This window comes from Lissotriton helveticus, chromosome 9 (genome assembly GCF_964261635.1).
Source record: "Lissotriton helveticus chromosome 9, aLisHel1.1, whole genome shotgun sequence".
NCBI classification, from domain to species: Eukaryota; Metazoa; Chordata; class Amphibia; order Caudata; family Salamandridae; genus Lissotriton; species Lissotriton helveticus.
Window position 1 is genome coordinate 403,523,214 of NC_136070.1, and position 21,244 is coordinate 403,544,457.

Consider the following 21,244-nt stretch of genomic DNA (forward strand, 5'->3'; position numbering starts at 1 on the left):
AGTTTCAACCTACACAATGACACAAAGGCCTGAAACAGACAGTTGTGCATGCCATGAAGTGTGATGGAAAACTGGTTACTTGAGTACAAGTATTGTTCTGTGATTGTAAATAATGTACTCTATCAACATTTGCCTTCTGAAAAACACACTACAATGAACGGACAATGCGCAATCAAATACAGGTTCCATTAAAAAAACTGTATATATTGAATTAAGTTTTTAAAGAGTGTGAACGGTACAGACATTTCGAAAATAAACGGGACAGAGAAATTGAAGTATTCACCTGGTCTATACTTACGAGGTAAGTCTCCCGTGAAGAGGCTTATCTCTCATCTACAACAAAGTAACACTTTTGCTATTAATGAAGACAGACCCTAGCTCGGAAAGTAAACACAGTTAAACGAAACAGTACATTCGTACACATTATATCAACAATTTGTGAAAAGAGGGCTAATAATCTGAGCTATGGGTTCACATTGTGTTGACCAAGTCGCTGTAGACCAAATATGAGTGGGGATATATTCTCAAAAAAAGAATTTAAAATAAGTCAAGTAACTTAATATCATTCTCATGCCAACCCAACTTTGTACTCTGATAAAGCATCACCAGTAGTGGATTTCAGAAAATGCCTAGGTCAACATACACTAGTTGAATACACTTTGATGTTTCATTTCAGGGATCGTTCAGCTTCTGTTGATCACTACGTTGACATGCAAACCGTAACAAGTTGAACAAGCAAACAATCAGACCTGAATGAACAGTAGGGAAGCTGGGAGCTGTCAAACAGACAAGTTTTTTTAAACAGATTTAGCCAATTTTAATGTTGACAAACATGCAATAAATACATAACTGAACTTTCCATTTCACTGGATAAGGATCAACAAAATTTTTTTTTCAATTTTCTGCAACAGTAATTAAATTGACAGACACCACCCCTGATCCACTTCTCACCATAAATACTACTATAGATTGACATTACGTACACTGCATGTGGAGTCATACCAATTCTAACTAGGTTCTCATATTTATGATTGCCTAAATACATTTTTAATTGCCATATATGATAAATGAAAAGCAAACATCGCTTTGTGCCATTACGTTACCAAGAAAAGCTACTTACCGACAAATGTCATCTAACCACATACTGCCAGCATGACTGCTGTCCGGATTAGAGCTTGACCAGTCAGAGTTGGCACCAGCGAATCACACGATATTTTCACAGGGCCACTTTCAGGTTTTTTTGGGTTGAAGAGTGGCACGTGAACGGCCTGATAACAAGAGCAAATTTTACAGGGACAAGGAACACAAGTTGATGATCTCACAGTTGAGTATAAAAAAGTAGACGACCCCTAACCCACAGTTAGAAGTTTAAACAAACGCTGCTACAGCTCTATCTGCAGTAAGCTTGTGTCCCTAAGTTACCTTCCATTTTCAGGTTTTAGAAACCTTATATATACTTGTAGCTTGGGTTTACAACCAACTCTGTATCAGGTACTGAGATTTTAGCCAAGGGCTGCTTGCATTCGTCTAAATGGGCGACGCCGGATATAAATAAAAGATTTCTAAAATCAAAGTACTGGAACGATGGAGTCCGGACAACCTGGAGATAAGTCACAACCATAATTGTTGACCAAGCCACATTCTTGAACACACCACTCGCATGTCACCTGCACAAATCGTCACCTTTCGTCCAAATATGGGAAGCAGGCCTGTAACCAGTTTAGATGCATGAGGACTGTAACAGAAGACCTTGAATAACAGCATAGCATTAGTACAACGAAGTAACTCTCTACACTGTGTGAGGTGGAAGGGACTCTGCCATCAAAGACTGCTGGACGTCTGGCGATAATTCAAGCTGTTTCAGACTAGTGAACAGCTTACAGAAGCCTCTTTGAGAAATGCTGCATCTGCTTTTTAGCGGACATCTAGGTTAATGCTTACAGATTACATGTGAGGTGGCCCTTGTAACTGCCTACCAGTCTAAGGAAATAGGACTTCCTGAAAAATTACTGAAAATAGGCTTTTCGAGCTAGCCTAACAGCCCTACTCGCCCAAGAACACAACTTCATGTATGTCTCATCAGTGAACGCGGTTCTTAAGTCAACAATAGAGGAACTTTTATGTGTAAATCAGTACCAATGATACCTACTTGCCACACCAGTCCTGTAAATGGTACCATTTGGAATGTACTAGGGGACCTAAATCTTTAAGAAAACCCCAAGTACCCTTGTATTATTATTTTTAATAGTATACGTAATTGTTAAACACTTGGCTCATCTGCTCTTTTCTTTTTCTTTCAAGAAATAGACTGACAGCACTACCATGTGGTAGATTGCCTTAAATATGTGCTGACATTACAAAATAAGTGCTGGTGTTGAGCATCGAAAAACACAGGCTAAAATTAAGCATGGCACTCAACTGTACCTTAAAACCAGGCCTTGAGGTGACCTAGGATGGCAGCAACACCCCAAATGCAATGCTTAATCTTACTATCTATACCAATAGGTAACATGACTAAACAAAAATAAAAAAGGGTAAAAAAATAAATAAAAAAAAACACACACAAAGAGATAGATATATATATATATATATATATAGATATATATATATATATATATATATATATATATATATATATATATATAGATATATATATATATATATATATATATATAAATATAATCCCCCAGACAAAAACATCAGCCTGTATTCAAAGTTATACTGTTGAAAATGGTGGGGTGATATGTAATGGCACCAGGGATGCAATTTGTGGTCTCATCTGTCACATCAAGGGTGAGGTACAAGCATTACATGTGGGTTAAAATGTATAGTTTGCATGGCTGGGGCACGAGCACTGATATCACACACACACCTATCTCTCTCTCTGTCTACCTATCAATCTCTATCTATCATGACTTTGTTTTTAAATTTTGTGCTATGACGGTATTGTATTAAATCGGAGTCTTTTATGAACATAAGTGGCAGAATAAAGTTTCTTTTAGATAAATAGATGAGCTTGCCAGTTCACCCATTTCAAGCCCATACAGGGAGCAATAAGTGCATGCCTAAGGAATGTGACCTACTCTAACAGCCACACCAGACCATGGTCCATTATCAATGATAAGTGTGGAGATGGGGACATCAAGGGGTAGTGATAATAGGTTTTAGCCCATACAGGGTTTAATAGGAGCATGCCTAAGTAATGTAACCTTTTCAGACAACAACGTCAGACCCGGTATTCATTAATAACGTTGCAATGGGAATATGGATTACAAGGAATATGGTCCCATGTAGGGCAAGATGGCTGCTATAACACTGTACGCTAGGATAATTCTAGTGGTGTGAGACAGTGTAGGTCCAGGCTAGCAACCCCAGTGATTTTGTGCTAATAGCCACATTAATAGAGGAGAGAACTGGCAACCATAACGTGTCAAGTGTTTATTACATGAATTTTCATTTGAATGTATGAGTTTATGTTTATAATGAAACAGGGGTTAAAATTTCACGGTCAATTAGAATGACGTACAAGTATTAGTGGTTTCGGTATATTGAATGTAGGTTGCATGTGTCTATGTTATCCAGTACACTGTAAGAAGGCGGTCATGTAACAAGTCTGTGCTCAATGATTGAAGTAAACCATCCTTTGTTTAATCATGACGAATAACCAATGAAATGCAATGCTATTTAAATGATTAACTGACGCTGGTTACACGGACATGGAGAAAGGCGGCTTCATCGAAACAGGTCTGTTCTGTACTTTTTGTTTTGGCAAATAAACGTATTGAATTCCCACGAGTGCGCTTCAGTGTCTACAACATCAGATTAGTGTTGGAAAATTAAGTACAAGTATAAATATATAGATGTATCTATAGATCTATATATTTTAAAAGGTGACAATGCGGGGTGACTTGTATTTGTTTGGGACAAGATAGTGGTTACACTGTAGGCTAATCTCGTTTTCCATGCTTTCAGAGTCATGGTAGCCTGCGCCCAAATCCTGGAAACTAGATTGGTTTCCTTGGCTGGGCAAGCACCTTTAGCCCTCCCTTGCTCACAGTGAAACCAAAACTCTGTTCCTAGCTGTATCATGGTAGAGAAGGCCAGAAACAAAAATACCAGTATGGCCCTAAATTACTAGCTTTCAAGAAGCTGCCAAAAAGTAGAGCAATGATAAAGATGCACTTCCCAGAACTGAAGTAACACATTTTCAACAACAGGAGTCCTCTGGTTGACCCTCACTTCACAGGAGTATGCCCAAGGTAGTAAGAATAGTTACCTCTGAAACCAGTAGTTTGTGCTTCATGTGACTGTGAGGCGACCCTGTAAAACAGTTAACGAATTATGGATGCATTGCACAGACTTCAAGAAGTCACCCAAGATGCTGTTTCTGAATGCCCTATGTAATCCTCATATTACATGAGTAGGGTGATTTCAGTGCAAGATTGAAGTGATTCAATTTTTTCCAGATTCAGAGCATCTATTATTACAAATGGACAAATTGGCATATTTAACTTGAATACAAGTCCCTAGTATATGGTACAATTTGTACCCAGGGCCTGCAAGTTAAATGCCACTAGTGGACTGCAGCACCAATTGTGCCATCTAACACAGTGGCAGTGAAAACAACCCTCAGGCCTACTATTATAATTTTAGCATTGCTGTAGCAGTGTACAAATTGCAATTCGCCGTGTCAAAATAAGCACTTTAGACAGGTCAAAACTTCCCTTTTAAATATTAATAAGTGACCCCTATGAAGGCCTTGTAGCCAACAAGGCTGGGTGCATGGAATTTAAAAGTACGTAGAAATATAATATTAACATGTTTTTATAGAGTCTAGCACCCAAGAGCTATTTTTTACTGTGGCAACTCTAGCGATCTTATGTAGAAAACCAGGTTGCCGTTACAATTCTATACAATATCTCAGGAATGGGACTAGCTAGAAAGAAAAAAAAAATCAAACCATTATAGTAGTGGACTTAAAGGGTCATATGCCCGTCCTCGTGTTCCAGTTAAAGGATGGTCTTTTCAGCAACTGCCTGGATGACCAGTGGCAACTCAGCCTGGACTAGACTTTACAGCTGGCTTCTGCCCGACATCCTGAGAGTTTAAGTTCCTCTAATGAGGTGTTTTAAAAGTGTACTGCTGTGGTGAGCTGGGACTTAAAGGACTATGGGCCCAATTTAGATAATGCTGGGGGGGCCTGTTTCTCTGTCAGGTAGACAGAGAAAATTACTTCTCGCCCGGACAGAGTTACCGCCTGTCTAATTTAGAAATGCCCGCCAAGGTGGTGTTAATTTCAAAAGCATTGTCAAGAACCAGCATCACAATGGTTTCGGTCAATGCAGTTTACAGTTTGGTGCATGGTTCTGTGCAGCAAACTGTTTTCTTTTTCATGTTCTATTATGTTATAGTTGTATCTCCATATGCAATTTGTTAGCTCTTTTTTTTTTATTCTTGAAGTTCTGGAGAGAACCATGGTGCTTTCACTCCTTTCCTAGGACCAGTACCCTGTCTGAGAGGAACTAGTGTATCTGCAGTGTTTCTAGTCCATTCCTGAAAGCTATTATATGTCATCTATGTCGCCTGATACATCAGGGATGGTATTAGTTAGAAGATTTTGACTGGCATTTATACGTTTTGGGTTACTGTTATTAAAAGCACTTTTATTCGTTTTAGAGGTTCGTATTTTGAATGGCATTATATTATGGTCAGACCAAGTAATCTCATAAGGAGCTCCTGTAATTAATGTATCCATGTTGGAAAATACAGGGTCAAGTAGGTGGCCAAGTGTGTGAGTAGGGGCTTTAACCAGTTGGGGATGTTGAATTTCTGTTAAATCCATTAAACAATTGCTCAAGATCTCACAGCCAGTGTTATCTAAGTGGAGGTTGAGGTCTCCAAGCACTGTACAATTGGCAGTTATAGAACTATTTGTGGCCACTATATCAGGAAGAGCCTGTATAAATTGACTAGTAGGACCAGGAGGACGATATATCAAAAGCCCGGATAAGATGCAAGTAGGGTAAAGCTCCAGCGAAAGATGCACATTTACTATCTAGCAGCGTTACTGGCTCAAACTTCATCATTAGCTCCTCTTTATAAAAGGATTGCTATTCCACCTCCCCTTTTTCCTTCGCGTCATGCCTAACAGCATATACCGGAAAAGGGTCATAGCAATGACAAGCATGGATTCCTCTTGGAGCCACATTTCAGTTAAAAATAATGCTACCGGTTTTTTCTTCTTCAAAAAATGTAAGTATATCTGAACTACTATGATTAGGGAAAGACATGCAACTCAACAAATAACTGTCTGGACTATTAAAATCTATTTTTACAAATTTTGTTACTTGACTTCTTAAACTGTATATTCCGTAAATCCAATTTTCAGATCTTATAAAAATAAACTATTACTACACCAGGGATTATGGTATGGTCACAACGTTCACCTCCATTGCTATTCAGTAGGCATAGTTACGATGAAGGATACCTTTTTTTGTCTGCATCGACCGAACTGGGGTCCTGGCCCCTGGCCGCAGACTAGCTCGCCTTTGGCACATCACTGGCACGTCCGCACCTTAGTGCACATTAAATACTGGGCAATGGGAGATTAAAGCAGCTAAAAGGCAACACGCGAACCAAAGGTAAAATTGTTTAAAAGTTTTAAATAGCCAAATATGTAAGCTTCAATTCAGGCGCTGGATTCAGTTGAAGACCTGGAATAATAAAGTGCAAAATAGCAGCTTGAAAGCAAAGAGGTAGCAGCAGCAAAATACATTGCCTGATCCAATAATTGCGCCAACGGGGGCACATAACATCAAACGGTGGAGTAGGCAAGAAAAAAAAAAAACGAAGGACAAGAACAGCCACTGGAATATTTATCAACATCTAGGAAGAACTATTATATCCAAATATTAGTGCAGAAGCTGTTGAATGTGTGTAAATGAGCCTACCACGAGAGGATGGCTCCTTGAATCTTTGAGGTTGTAGTGGTCCCAATCCAGAGAAGAAAACAGATTACTTCAAGTGAAATAGGCCCATGCTACTGGTAGACATAAAAAATGTTAGTGGAAAAATGTCTAGTAGACTTAAAAAAAAAACACCGTATTATACGCACCTTGATACAACAAGCACAGGATAAATATGTTTTGGTCAATAGGTCTGAGGGGGCTATACGCAATCGCTTCACTAGACACATACGGCCTTTCAGACAGTGTGGTGAAACAATGTTACAGGGGCTTTAAAGTTCAGCCTCGGTCTGTATTTTTATGTATTTAATCATATTGTTATAACCAAAGCCTTTGGCACAAGTTAAGATGGGGAAAAGAATATCAGATAGATGGACACTAGAGAGACATGCTTCAAGGGTGTCACTAGCCATGTTGGCAGTCTGACATGGTGATGGAACCCGTGGCTGGCATTTTAAGCTATCAAAAGGAGAGATGGGGAAATGCTACAGGGTGTCCCGTCTGGGAGACGCACCCAAGCACGGAGGGTGCACCCTAGAGCACGCCTGAACTGACAAAATAAGAGGATACAGTGTGTGTGCAAGTGGGATGTATACTTGAAATGCTACAGGGACCACGGTGCACATCGCACCTTAATATGCTGACTATGTTGCTGCAGTGCCATGAACTGACAAATGGGGACTCCTTATCCACCCGAATTGCAAGTCCTCTGTTCTAAGAGGAGGAGTAGTGGGGGTTATTAAAAAAAAAAACACTTCCATTTTGACCAAATTAACACGATTTTGTGCTTAAGTTTGCTTCCAGGGGGAAATCTACCCATAATCCTTGGTGTCTAAATAAATTACAGACTGGAAGTGTAATTGTCCTTGTGAGAGCCTGCAGAATTGAATCCATGACAGTGCTTGGTGGAGTGACCGTAGGCTCCTTGTGGGGACATAGAACTTAATTTTTTCCTGTAGTATTCTAGGGCCACTTTGGTGCACCACTTTATATGCATGGCTGAGTAGTTTGAATACTGCTTTTTGTCGCATAGGTAACCAGTGAAGATTTTTCAAGCACATTGATTCTGAGCTCAGTCTGCTTTTATTGCACACTAGTTTGACTGCAGCATTTTGAAGTACTTGTAGCCGCGTGAAGAGAAGCTCGGTCATGCCTACAAATAAGGTGTTTCAGTAATCTAGCTGACTTATAAGCAGGGCTTTTGTAACAGTTCTTCTGCAGTCCAGTGGGATCCATGGGAAGAGTCTGGTTAGCAGTTTCAGGAGTTGCAAAGCCCTTTTCACAGAGGGCCCGCACATGGTCCTTCATGGAAGGGTGGTGTCAATGAGGATGCCCAGGCTTCTTGCACATTGCTTGGGAGCTAGGGCTTCTCCCCGGGTTTGAGGCCACCATGAGGCATCCCAGATTAGGTTGGCACCTCCAAACCTCAGGTCTTTCCTCAGAACTACCATCAGCTGTGTGTCGTCCGCATAAGAGCAAATACTGAGTCCCCATTTTCTGCTAATTTTCGCCAAAGATGACACATAGGCGTTGACTAGTGTGGGACTTCGAGATGCCCCCTGCGGGACACCACAGCTGATTGCGCTAGGTTTAGATAGGAAATGACCTAGTTGAACCGTTTGTGTTCTATTGCATAGAAACGAGCTAAGCCATTCCAAAGCTTTAGAATGGATTCCCTTTTCCTAAAGAATTTCCAACAGTCTGTTGTGTGAGACCGTGTCGAACGCTGCCGACAGGTCCAACAGTATCAGGGCTACCGCAACACCCTGGTCGGGCCGTGATCTGATATTATCAAGTACTGCCAGCAGCGTTGCCTCTGTGCTGTTGGTGGACCTGAAGCCAGTTTGTGTGGGGTCCAGTAGATCGTTAGACTCTAGGAAGTTTGATAATTGTCTATTCACCAACCTCTCTAGAACTTTGGAGAGGTATGGGAGTTGAGAGATTGGCCGATAATTTTCAGTGTTAAGAACGTCTGTACCAGCTTTTTTCAGAAGGGGGTCACTACCGCCTGTTGCCAGATATCAGGAAAGGCGGCGGCGTTAAGAGAGTTATTTAGAAGCTGCGTGACGTAGGGGTATAGGACTGCAGCAATCTCGGTAAAGATAAAGTGGGGGCAAGGGTCTAGAAGGGATCCGGACTTCACTTCACCCATTGTTTTTAAGACCTTGATCTCTATAAGGGGGTGGTGGGGTTGTTGCTCATCTTCGATGGAGCTTCTGGATGTGGAGTCCGGTGTTTCCAGTCCTTTGAATCTGTCTTGGTGATCGGCCTAAAGGTGGAGTATATTTTGCTCATTTTCTCAGAGAAGTTGCTGATTTTTTCACAAACTTCTTCGGAAAGGGGCAGTGTTTGGGACATGCTAGCTGGTTTCCTAAGTTCCTTAACTATTTTATATAGCTCCTTTGCTGGGTTACAATTTTCATTGATTTGTTGTGCAAAGTAGGTCTTCTTTGCATTTCTTATAGTATGGTTGTAGGTGTTAAGTTCGGACTTGTACCGTAATCGGTCTGTTTCCTGCTTGGACAGTCACCATTGGTGTTAGATGATTTGACACTTTCTTTGGAGTACCTTGAGTTGGGGTGTGTATCACTTCTCGGTGATAGGTCTTTGTAATCGCTTCGGTTTTAGCTTAGGTGCGAATTGATCCAGTGTTGTTCTAACTTCTGTCTCAAGGTTAACTGCTCCCATATTCACTGGGAGATCACTCAGGGTCTGTGTGTTGGGGGGGGGGGGGGTAAAGTGAGACTGAAAAGATGTTTGAGTAACTAGCCTCCAGGCTCGATTAGCTACCTGCTGGGGCATACAGGGTTTTGTTTGTTTGACAGGCAGACCCAGTGAGAAAGATACAAGTGAATGGTCTGTCCATGGTAATGGTTTTATCTCTTGAATGAGTGTGGACTCAATATTTGAAAATAGTAAGTCAACAGTATGCCCTGCTGTATGGGCGAGCCCCGTGACCCATTGCTTAAGTTGGAGGATCTGCATATCGCTCTCCAGTTGTGAAGCAGCATAGCTATTTGCCTTTTCAAAGTGAACATTAAAATACCCTATTACTATATAGTTCGGGAAACGTTGGGTGAGTAGCCTGGTACTGAGTTCGACTTGGTGACTGGGAGGATTATAGATCACGGCGCCAGGGAGTATGGTGAGACCATCATTGAGTAGCTGGAAGGATAGTATTTCGAGCTCACCCTGTTTTGCCACTTGGACATGCAGGCAAGTCAGGTGGTCTTTAAACAGGACTGCCACCCCCTCCTCCCTTCCAACTGTGTCTATCTTCTTTTACTATTTTGTAGTTGGCCGGTAGGGCATTTGCGATGTCTGGGGAGTTGTTTCCGTCCAGCCAAGTTTCAGTGATGAAAACAAGGTCAGGGTTCATCTCCTTAAGGATGTCCCAAATGTCAAGGGAGTGCTTTGGTACCAACCTGGCGTTCAAGTAAATGAAAGACAGTTTGCACAAGTCTGTTTCTGCCTGAGGCCGGTCACTTTTACTCATACTGCACCGTTTGCAGCCAAGGCAAGAGAGCGGGCTCTCTGTGTGCCCTGGGTGAGCTCTTGAGCAACGTGTGTTATAATTAACTGCATTCTGAGAGAGGGCTAAAAGTGCATCTCTCATATATCGGAGAACAGCGCTTAAAGCCGATTTGTCAGAGGCAGGGGTTCTGGCCCCTGGCGCCGGCCGCGCGCAGACGGGTTTGCCTGAGGCGCGTCCGCTGGCACATCGGTCTAATGACGGGGAGAGCGTGGGAGCGTATCTCCGCCCTCTCTGAGACCGGAAGAGCCCAGCGAGTGGCCCTGCTGCTTCCCGATACGCCCTCCACTCAAACGGCACTCAGCCGCGGCGGACCGGGGCGGGGAAGCCAGCAGAGGAGCGAGACAATGTGCAGGTGTGTCGGGAGGATTCTACGTCAGTAGTGCAAAATGCGCAAAGTTAAAATGTATTTATAATTCAATTATAAGGGGGGCCATGCAGCCCCCCCCCCCGTCCTTAATAGTCCCTGGGGACCCCATCCCCTGAGGTAATATGTCTTGGAAATGGGAATGGGAAAGGGAAAGGGCCTGTGCCCCCCCCCCCCCTCTATATAAATAGTTAATTACCAGGTCTTGGAAATTTGGTAGGACCCCTCTGTAAGCCTTGCTATCCCTTGTTGGAGCATTCCTATTAATTTAATCTACCACAAAGAAACTGGAGTGAATGGGTGGAATGGTTTGCTTGAGCACATAACATGAATTGTAATAACACTAAACTAACCACTTTCCTTGGATTCCAGAGCAGCATGCTTGCTGCTCGTCGTAAAATGCTTCAACACTTCGTCGTGGATAGTAAGCGCTATTTAATTTTACTTTTGCTGCTGGTTTAGAGACGGCTGAGTTTAACATGAATATTTTCTTGCAATGCTTTGTTCATGGCACAGCAACTCACTGTATGTTAACTTCACAGCCGTGATGCAAGTCTACTATGGGTCACTAGACTCAACCACATAGGGCTGCACATGGCCAAATCTGTGTGAAAGGTAGGTTAATTAAGGAGGATATCTGGCAAGGTGTAAAAGTGGTACATCGCCAGCTGACCCACGAAAATTGCAATAGTCACAATTTAATAAATCCTGAGGAAGTGTGTACCTTCCAAATCCATGTAGGGAAGAAGGTAGGCAGAATGCCAATCTCTTACCAAGCATGATAACGATAAAGAAAGGACTAGGAACGTCTGCAGAACAAGAGCACTCAAACTTAAAAGGACACCCAGGTCAACTACAGATAGCACACTGGTGCCTCAGTAGAGGTAAGGTTAATTCAGTCTGGGAGAGGTTCTTTGTCTAATCTATGGCCATACTGGCAACTGGGAAAGCACTAGGGCAATTAGCTCATTGCTGCATAGGGGTATCAAAAGACCAAGACCTGTAACCTCACTCTTAAAAAATAATTCCCTTAAGTTGCACTGGTTTTAAGCACCATTTCTCTTGGGGAAGGAGAAAGCAAAAAAAGCACCAGTTGTCATGGTCAAAATTAAAAAAAATTACTCTTAAACTACTTCTAAGGCTTGAGTCAACTTGCAGCAAGACAGGGGACTTCCTTCATTACCCAAGATGCAGCAAACCTGCACTAGTAAATAAGCAACTTCAAGCATCAAGATGGGTGCACCCCAAATCATTCTCCTCCGTCTTGTGAGTTGCAGCCTACCTGTGAACAGATTGCAGTGAGCAAAGTCCAGGAAGTGGTAAGGAGGCAGACTAGTGCCGTCTCTTTCCTAAAAAAGTTTAAAAAACGATTTTCCCTACCTGCGAGTGCATCATCTTATTTTGTTCTTTTTAAATTTCATTACTGGTCTTTGCCTGTGGTTGTTACAGTTTAAAATTGTAGTTTTAACCTGCCAGTGATTGCATAATTTATCCCATGTTTTTGTGTTTAAACTTGTGGTTTTTCCTGCCCGTGACTGCTTCCATTTAACCTGTAGAATTGTGGGATTTGCAGTCCAAACTCTGTAGTTTTGCCCTCTCATGCCTCGTGACTATCAGTTTTTCCCTCCAAATGTCTCCTCCTGTGCTCTGTGGTAAGTCCTGTATGTTACGCAGTGCATCCCCAGCGACCATTTTGTGTTAACAAGTCAGTGAAACCAGCCCCCCCCCTTCCCTCCGGAGACAGCAGTAATCTGCTGTAAATTGTGTTTAATAGGGACTGTGCACTTCGTTTTTTGGCCACAAGAGGGAATAAAGCTTTATACAAATAATGTTAGAGGACAAGTTTGTTAGGGCCTTACCTGCAGATTGCCAAAGAGTGGATTGAGCCTGTCTGTCTCCTAGAAGATTTCTGAATAGATGAGCAGCTTCCAACTCCCTGGCCAGCAAACCGTGTCGGAGGTAGCTGGGACCTTATTTAGGCGGATATTGTTTGGTACATGTGTACACTGATTGGTGGTTGTATCTGATGTTTCTATGGGATTCGTGTTAAGTGTCCTTATTGGTTGGGTATTTGAGGGTTCTGATTGGTTTCTGGGTCTATGATTCAATCAATGTAGGGTTGGGACTAAGGCTAGGGTTAGGATTTCTATTGGAAGTAGGGACTAGGGCTTCCTGTGTTATTGGTTGTTGGGACTAGGGCTAGGATTAGGCATTTAATTGGAAGTAGCGATTGGTGTTATTGGTGTCTGGACTAGGTGTGGGACTAATAATAATAATAATACTAGTATTTATAAAGCGCGAACAGCTGCCTCAACTAGGAGGCGTCCCGGCGCTGTGAGGGCTTAACAAGAAAGTTAGCTGGGAGTCTGCAGCCTAGAGAGGCACCGAGAACAGCCACGACTTAAGAGTAGGGTTAGGCTTTCTATTGGAAGTAGAGACTAGGGCTTCCTGTGCCATTAGTTGCTTGGACTAGGGTTGGGACTACTGGTAGGGCTAGGGTCTCTATTGGACGTAGAGATCAGGATTTTTTTTAACTGATTGGGTGCTTGGACTAGGGCTAAGATTGGCTGTAAGGTCCTGGTCTCCTATTGGTTCTAGATTTTAGGGCTAATGCTGTGATTGGATAGTGTTAGGGTTCCCATTGGCTGATGGGGTCACCTGACTACTCTGGCTGTAAACGGCCAAGGATTAAGGCGTCTCAGCTCGGGCGTCGAGGACAAGGGTGGAGAGGGCAAGGGCGAGTGCCTGTTTGAGCCTGTGCGAGAAAGGTCGGGGCCTGGGCCAGAAAATCTGCCCATTTTTCCATTCATTAATACCCACCCTACGTATGTGTCCCTCTGTATATAAGCATTTATTTTCACTATAGATATGTACCTATCTTTGTGTATTGCTTTGCATACACATGTAGAATAATTATGTTATAAAAAATAAAAACAATCATCTTTGGTCTACATGCATTTGCTTCTATTGTGCATCTATGTACCTCCATGTACTTGGATCTGTGTGTCTGTTACTTTTCTCCTGAAAAAGCCTAACTAATGCACTACCCTATTTCTCATCCTGTACCTCTATCAAGATCTTAAATCAGCATATCCATACCTCCTTTCTGCATCTATATATGTTCAATGTACTTATGGTTATATATATATATATATATATATTTAATCACCTTCTAATTTGGCATTTCCAATGCACTACCCTATTTCTCAGCCAATACCTCTCTCAATATATCTTCTAGCCCAACTTTCTGACTCATCTCAAACTTCTTTCTACTACTCTTTACAATGCACTACCCTATCTGTCACTCTATAGAGCTATTATATCCTCTACATATAATGTAGAGGATATAATGACCCACCTCATTTATCTGACACCACTTTTACTATACCAGTCGCCCAAAACAAACCTTTCTAAACTCTCCCCTCTGGCTTTTCCCCTCCAAAAACCCTTTTTAATCATCCAAAAGCCTCCTCCTACTGCTATGACCTCAAAAAAAGAAATCCTTCACTCTATACCTCCACTATCCTTTTCACTCTATACCTCCACTATCCTTTTCAATCAAAATAACAGACTAACATGTTCACTTCTTTCATTTCATATTACACTATACTAATTCACCACTAATCCTTTATGGGTTCCAGAGTGGCGTGCTACTCGCCAACAAAGCGTTTCAACACCTCATCAGGGTTACAAACGCTATTTAAATGCAAACCCTTTTCCCTTTTTTACCCCTACCCAGCCCTTCTCAATCCAAATAACCGACTAACATATCCACCACTCAAACTTCTTCATATTTCACTATACTAATTTTCAACAGTAATCCTTTATGGGTTCCTGAGTAGCCTGATACTCGCCAGAAAAGCGTTTCAACACCCCATGAGGGGTAACAGGCGCTATATGAATGCAAACCTTTCTTTCCCATCTATCCCTCCGCTATCCTACTCACTCCAAATAACTAACTAATATCCACCACTCAAATTAATTTCATATTTCACCATACTAATTCACGACTACTCCTTTATGGGTTTCCGGAGTACCAAGATACGGACCAAAAAAGCGCTTCAACACCCCATCAGGGGTAAGAAGCGCTATATAAATGCAAACTTTTGTCCTCTTCTGTCCTTCTGAATCCAAATAACGGACTAACATATCCACCACTAAAAATGTACTTGCATGTTACACTATACTAATTCAACACTAATCCTCTATGGGTCCCGGAGTAGCGTGCTACTCGCTAAAAAGCGCTTTGATGCCTTGTCAGGGGTAGTAAGCACTATACAAATGCAATTACAATACAAACCACAGTGACGCATGGTTTCAGTAGCAGCCCAGCCAAATGGTTCTCAGTACATCACACCTGAAAGTGCTTTGTGCCTGCTAAAAATCTGGTTTAAACCAACAGGCATTCGACCTTTTGATCTTTATTCATTACTAATACCAGTCTACAGCAAACGCGATTGGCTCTGCCGAATACTTTTCCCTTTGATGGGGATTTTTTTTTTTCTTTTTTTAAATCAATGGCTCCCTTTTCAGTAATGATGTACACATGTATTGATTATCCCAAGTATGACCCCTGGAAGCGCAGCTACTAGAGTGTAAAATATTATATATATATATATATATCCACGCTCCGCAACACCAGATACATGAGTCACTCTCAGGGCGGGTGCCGAGTAACGCGGTGGTGTCCGCGTAAAATATAAAGGCTCCAATTTCCGAAAATACCCAGCCGGGCTTAGGGGAAACACAGCACTCACACGGGCAGCAGCAGTATGTTAGCAGATCGGTTTATTCAGAAAAGCAAAGCAGACGCGTTTCGGGAATGGAATCCCTTCGTCAGTGTTGTCATCAAAGCGCCAACATTTACACCCTTATCTATGTTCATGCCAGATACCAACATCAACAAAGGACTAATGCATTTAGGAAAGTGTGGCGCGCCATCTTAGAACGCCTTTGATACATACATTTCGTCAGCATGGGATATTAAAATGCATAGTATTTACATTGTATTCAAAACATCAATAAAGACGTTAGTGCGTTATCGTCTCAAAAAAATCTCGCCGTGTATCGGCAACAATTATAATGGACACTAGAGTCCCAAAAGGACACGTCCCTGAGAATATGAGCATTACAAAGAATGCATACTTAAAGCGAAAAAACGCTACAATTAGAAATGAACGCTATACTTAGCAAAATCTTGCCGTGGATCGGCAGTTGCAACCCAATATCAGGTTGCTAGATTCTCAGGTTGGTGGCAAAGAGAAAAACACACAACAAATATATCCCAATTTAACCAAAAAACAAAAATTACATTCACTATGTACATTTTCAGAATACTATCCAGTCAAATAATCACCGGTATTGCAAACAGTTTCATATGATTACTCATGTATTATAAAACATATTCTTAGCCTAGGTGAGTAGCAAGTTCTTCCCCCATGTTCAGTCCCTTTGGAGCCTTAGTCTCGAGATCTATAATAAATCTGGATTCTAATCTTCTTAGGACCTGTAATCGATTACCTCCTCTAGGATTTTCGTCCACTTGATCTAAACAGAAGTAGCGCAGCAGAGTTCTATCACTCTTATGTTTAATGGCAAAATGCCGCGCTACTGGATAGCTGAAATCTTTATTGGCAATTGCCCACATGTGCTCTAGTATTCGGAGTTTAACTGGGTTGATGGTACTACCCACATACCTCAACGAGCATGGACAGACTAAACAGTAAACTGCATGGTCAGTGTGACAAGACATGAATTTGGCAATTTTCTTGCCACCTAGGCAACCTGGCACCTCATATGCCAACGTTCTTTTACTTGCCGAGCAGGCTTTACATTTCCCGCACGGGAAAAAGCCTTTTGCATCTTTCAACGTTCCTAGACGTTTGTTCTCCACTGGAAGGTAACTGTGAACCATTTCATCTCGTAACGATCTTGCCCTCCTGAAGGTGATGGAAGGCACAGCTGGAATATCTGGACCTATGATTGGGTCAGCTTTAAGAATATGCCAATGTTTGGACAAGATCGATCTCAATCTAAATGAATTTGCAGCAAACGGTGTGATCATGCGGAATTGAGCCACTTGAGATTGAATGGTCTCTTTCTTTTCAAACAGTTTGCTGCGAGGTATCTTTCTGACTTGTTTCAACGTTTCTTGAAGCTGGTTACAATTATAGCCTCTATTGCGGAACCTCTCTATGCTATCGGTGGCAGCTAGTTCAAAATCTTCATTGTGGGTGCAGTTACGCTTTAATCGTAATAATTCACCATAAGGGATATTAGAAATAAGCTTACGGGAATGGCTACTTGAGGCGTGTAAAACGCTATTCCCCGCCGTCGGTTTACGATAGAGTTGGGTACTAATTTTACCATCCCGCACACTCACTTGTAAATCAAGGTAATTAACCCTTTCTTTACTGATTTCCCCTGTGAATTTAAGGTTGCACTCATTGTTATTAAGCACTGAGATATACTCACTGGCCTCTTCTATAGACCCATTCCACACAAGGAACAGGTCGTCAATGTACCTGCTCCAAGCCACTATTTTGTTGTTCCAAGCAACATTGCCAGGGGCCCAGGCTACCTGCTCCTCCCACCAGCCCACGAATAAATTCGCGTAACTGGGGGCGAAGCAGGAGCCCATCGCCGTCCCAGAGCACTGTTGATATATGGTGTCCTGAAAGAGAAAAATGTTGTTATAGAGACAAAATCTGATAAGTTCCAACAACATATTGTTGTGTAATGCAAATCTCATTTCTCTTTGATTCAGGAAAAATTCAACAGCGATAAGTCCTTGTTCGTGGTCTATACAAGTATAGAGACTTGTTATATCCAGCGTGATGAGTATAAAAGAGGGTTGCCAAGCAATAGACTATTTTTTCAATGAAATCTGTGGAATCTCTTATGTATGATTTCAAAGACAATACAAAGCCAAAAAGGAAATGATCCAAGAATTTAGATAGGTTCTCAGTAAGACCTCCAATGGAGGAAATGATCGGTCTCCCCGGGGGATTGCAGATACTCTTATGAACCTTGGGCAGGTGGTAGAAACAGGGTAAAACAGGGTTCATAGTTTTCAGGAAGAGATATTCCTCAAGTTCGATCATCTGTCGATCATGCCACTTTTTAAGCACTTGATACAATTCCTCAATACTACTGAGATAATCCTTCTTCGTGATGACCCTGTAGCATGTTTGATCGTCAAGCTGTCGTTTCGCTTCTGTGACATATTGTAATCTGGACATGATGACTATGTTGCCTCCTTTGTCGGAGGGTTTGCAAACAATCTTTTCATCCTCCATTAGGCACCGTACAGCATGTTGTTGTTCCTTGGTGATGTTATGGTGCTTTTTCCGAGGGTTAGGTTCCATCCTCATGGCAGCCAGATCCCTGGTTACCACTTCTGCAAAGACGTCAATTGCATCCGCTGCAGTCTGAGGGACGAATCTTGAGGCAAGTTTGAATGTACTCTTTGGAGCTTCTTGCTCTACGTTAATATTGTCCAGTCTTTGTGTTAACGTATTAGTTGCTGCATTGATCTCCGTGTCACCATCTCGTCTCAGGTTTTGCAAAACTTCACAGGCCGTGAGGTCATTGACCGTTAGAAGATCGGTATCTTTACTCTCTCAGATATTTTGATTCCAGGTTGGTTGGTTTGATCTTAAAAAACTTATGCAGCTTGATTGTCCGAACTTGCTACTCACCTAGGCTAAGAATATGTTTTATAATACATGAGTAATCATATGAAACTGTTTGCAATACCGGTGATTATTTGACTGGATAGTATTCTGAAGATGTACATAGTGAATGTAATTTTTGTTTTTTGGTTAAATTGGGATATATTTGTTGTGTGTTTTTCTCTTTGCCACCAACCTGAGAATCTAGCAACCTGATATTGGGTTGCAACTGCCGATCCACGGCAAGATTTTGCTAAGTATAGCGTTCATTTCTAATTGTAGTGTTTTTTCGCTTTAAGTATGCATTCTTTGTAATGCTCATATTCTCAGGGACGTGTCCTTTTGGGACTCTAGTGTCCATTATAATTGTTGCCGATACACGGCGAGATTTTTTTGAGACGATAACGCACTAACGTCTTTATTGATGTTTTGAATACAATGTAAATACTATGCATTTTAATATCCCATGCTGACGAAATGTATGTATCAAAGGCGTTCTAAGATGGCGCGCCACACTTTCCTAAATGCATTAGTCCTTTGTTGATGTCGGTATCTGGCATGAACATAGATAAGGGTGTAAATGTTGGCGATTTGATGACAACACTGACGAAGGGATTCCATTCCCGAAACGCGTCTGCTTTGCTTTTCTGAATAAACCGATCTGCTAACATACTGCTGCTGCCCGTGTGAGTGCTGTGTTTCCCCTAAGCCCGGCTGGGTATTTTCGGAAATTGGAGCATATATATATATATATATATATATATATATATATATATATATATATATATATATATATATATATATACACATATACATACACACACACACACACGGTTTTCTAGCACAAAATAATCCACAGCACCACTTGCAGGTACATATTTTCATGTTCTTGGTTAATACGTTTAACTTCACAGCACAAGCACCTGACACAGCGCACACTGTATCTGTAGGATGGTATCCAGCGTATTAAAAAAAAAAAAAAAAAAAAAAAAAAAAGCCACCAACCACACCACAGTTTGTCAATATCTTTATTTTTGCTAACCAACTGATTTACTTCAACAGTCATTACGACTGCCTATTATTGGTTCATTCATAGTAAAAATTTAATTTAGGATTTTGAAGTAGTTGAAGGATTTCAGAAAAACCACTGCATTTGAGCGAAGAGTCGTGGAAAATCTAGTCTGAAAAGGCGTGAGGATAGATCTAGATCTATATATATGCAGCTGAGGGCTGAATAGGCTGTCCACAACGACAAAACTCCCAAAGAGTTCAAATAATCCCAAGAGCAAAGCCTGTCTGGCATACTTGCACCCCGCATTGACCACTGGACCAAGTCCCACACACCTACAAAAAGAAGTTGCCAAGTCGTGACCCATGGTGTGCCGCTCTGAAATACTGTTGATGCTCTCACAATCGACACCAAGTCCCTTGGCATTCAGTAAAACAAATGAAGTAAACATTTGCCTCCATTAATTTATCATCATGAAGAATTATATGTTGCACCCCTTGTGTGCAGGGACTTTGGGTACTATCAATTGAGGGGTCAGTATAAGTTAAGTCTGGAACACTTTGAATTATGCATCTATGGCCAACTATTCACTTTGAAATCAAGCAGTCATGGCGTTTTACCGGTGTACCAATTCTATTCTTCTTGGCAACCTTAACTAAATTCCAAACTCAGGAATTGGACAGAGTTTGGAGTAACTTACGGGGAGGACATGTCCAGTGACATGCAGGCAGTTTTCACTTTTGACATCGATTCATGTCCTGTTGAGGTTTACAAATTATTGCTACATGTTCTGCAGAAACTTCTAAGCCCCTTCAAGTAGTCTTAGCCGCCCCAGCTTTACTACCCAGAAATGGGTGCCTGGCAGCAGAAATGCACTGTGGCCTTCAGTGACTTAGCAGGGGAATGTCAACCGTAGTTTTCCTCGAAGGTACAGCCAGGCACGGTATTCAAGTATTGTGATCATTTCCCATAAAGTTCCAAGAATTAAAATCTATCCTGGCATGGTTACTTACCTCAAAGTGCCAGAACACTCCTGAACGGATCATTGATTTTCAATGTGCTAGGTTCTTCATGGTTTGTACATTCATCTTCCATTTCGGAGTATGTCTATTCTTTTTGAAGAAGTACCACTTATTGGAAACTAACGTTTCTCTATGCCATAGTTGTGCTACACTGTGCATAGGCGTAAAGTGACGTCTTCTAAAGCAAGACTGGCTTCCTAATCCTTGCATTTAAAAATCAAGTACAGCAAGAGAGCAGACCAGCTCTGGCAAAAATGCTCAAACTAGCCTGCTCCCTTAATCTCCTTGTGCTAGCTCACTCTTTCCATCAATCTATTCTCGGTCACCCTGATTACTTTCTTCCTTCCTCCTCCCTCACTTTTTCTCTTGAAGCCTCCTCAGGTCTACTGCACGTAATCAACCTCGTGGAACTAGGAAAAGTGACAAGGGCAGGAGCAGCCTTAGTTTTTCAAGAGGGGCATCCAAGCCCCCAACGCAGGAAATGCCAGGTGGTTTAAAAGGCCCGTCTAATCCTGCCTTGCATAACTGCGTACTAGTACATTTTGTGATAAATGACTAGTACATTTTGTGATAAATGACACAACCAGTCAAGGACATGGTTTAGTGATCATTATTTGCTCTAGGACCTGCTGAAAGTAAATCACAGAGCAACAAATTAAATGCTAACAGCAATAAG

At 41.7% G+C, this 21,244-nt stretch overlaps 1 protein-coding gene across 2 annotated transcripts in view; it reads right to left on the bottom strand.

Annotated features, from left to right (window-relative positions):
• Positions 1-21,244, bottom strand: part of SLC25A29 (solute carrier family 25 member 29) — a 66,660-nt gene that overhangs the window by 35,601 nt on the left and 9,815 nt on the right. The window contains exon 3 of one of the 2 annotated variants that reach the window (XM_078660182.1): positions 284-333. The exons of the other annotated variant lie outside the window; for it this stretch is intronic. The gene's annotated coding sequence lies outside the window, so the exon portion shown is untranslated. The remainder of the gene's footprint in view (positions 1-283; positions 334-21,244) is intronic. 2 annotated transcript variants of the gene reach the window in all.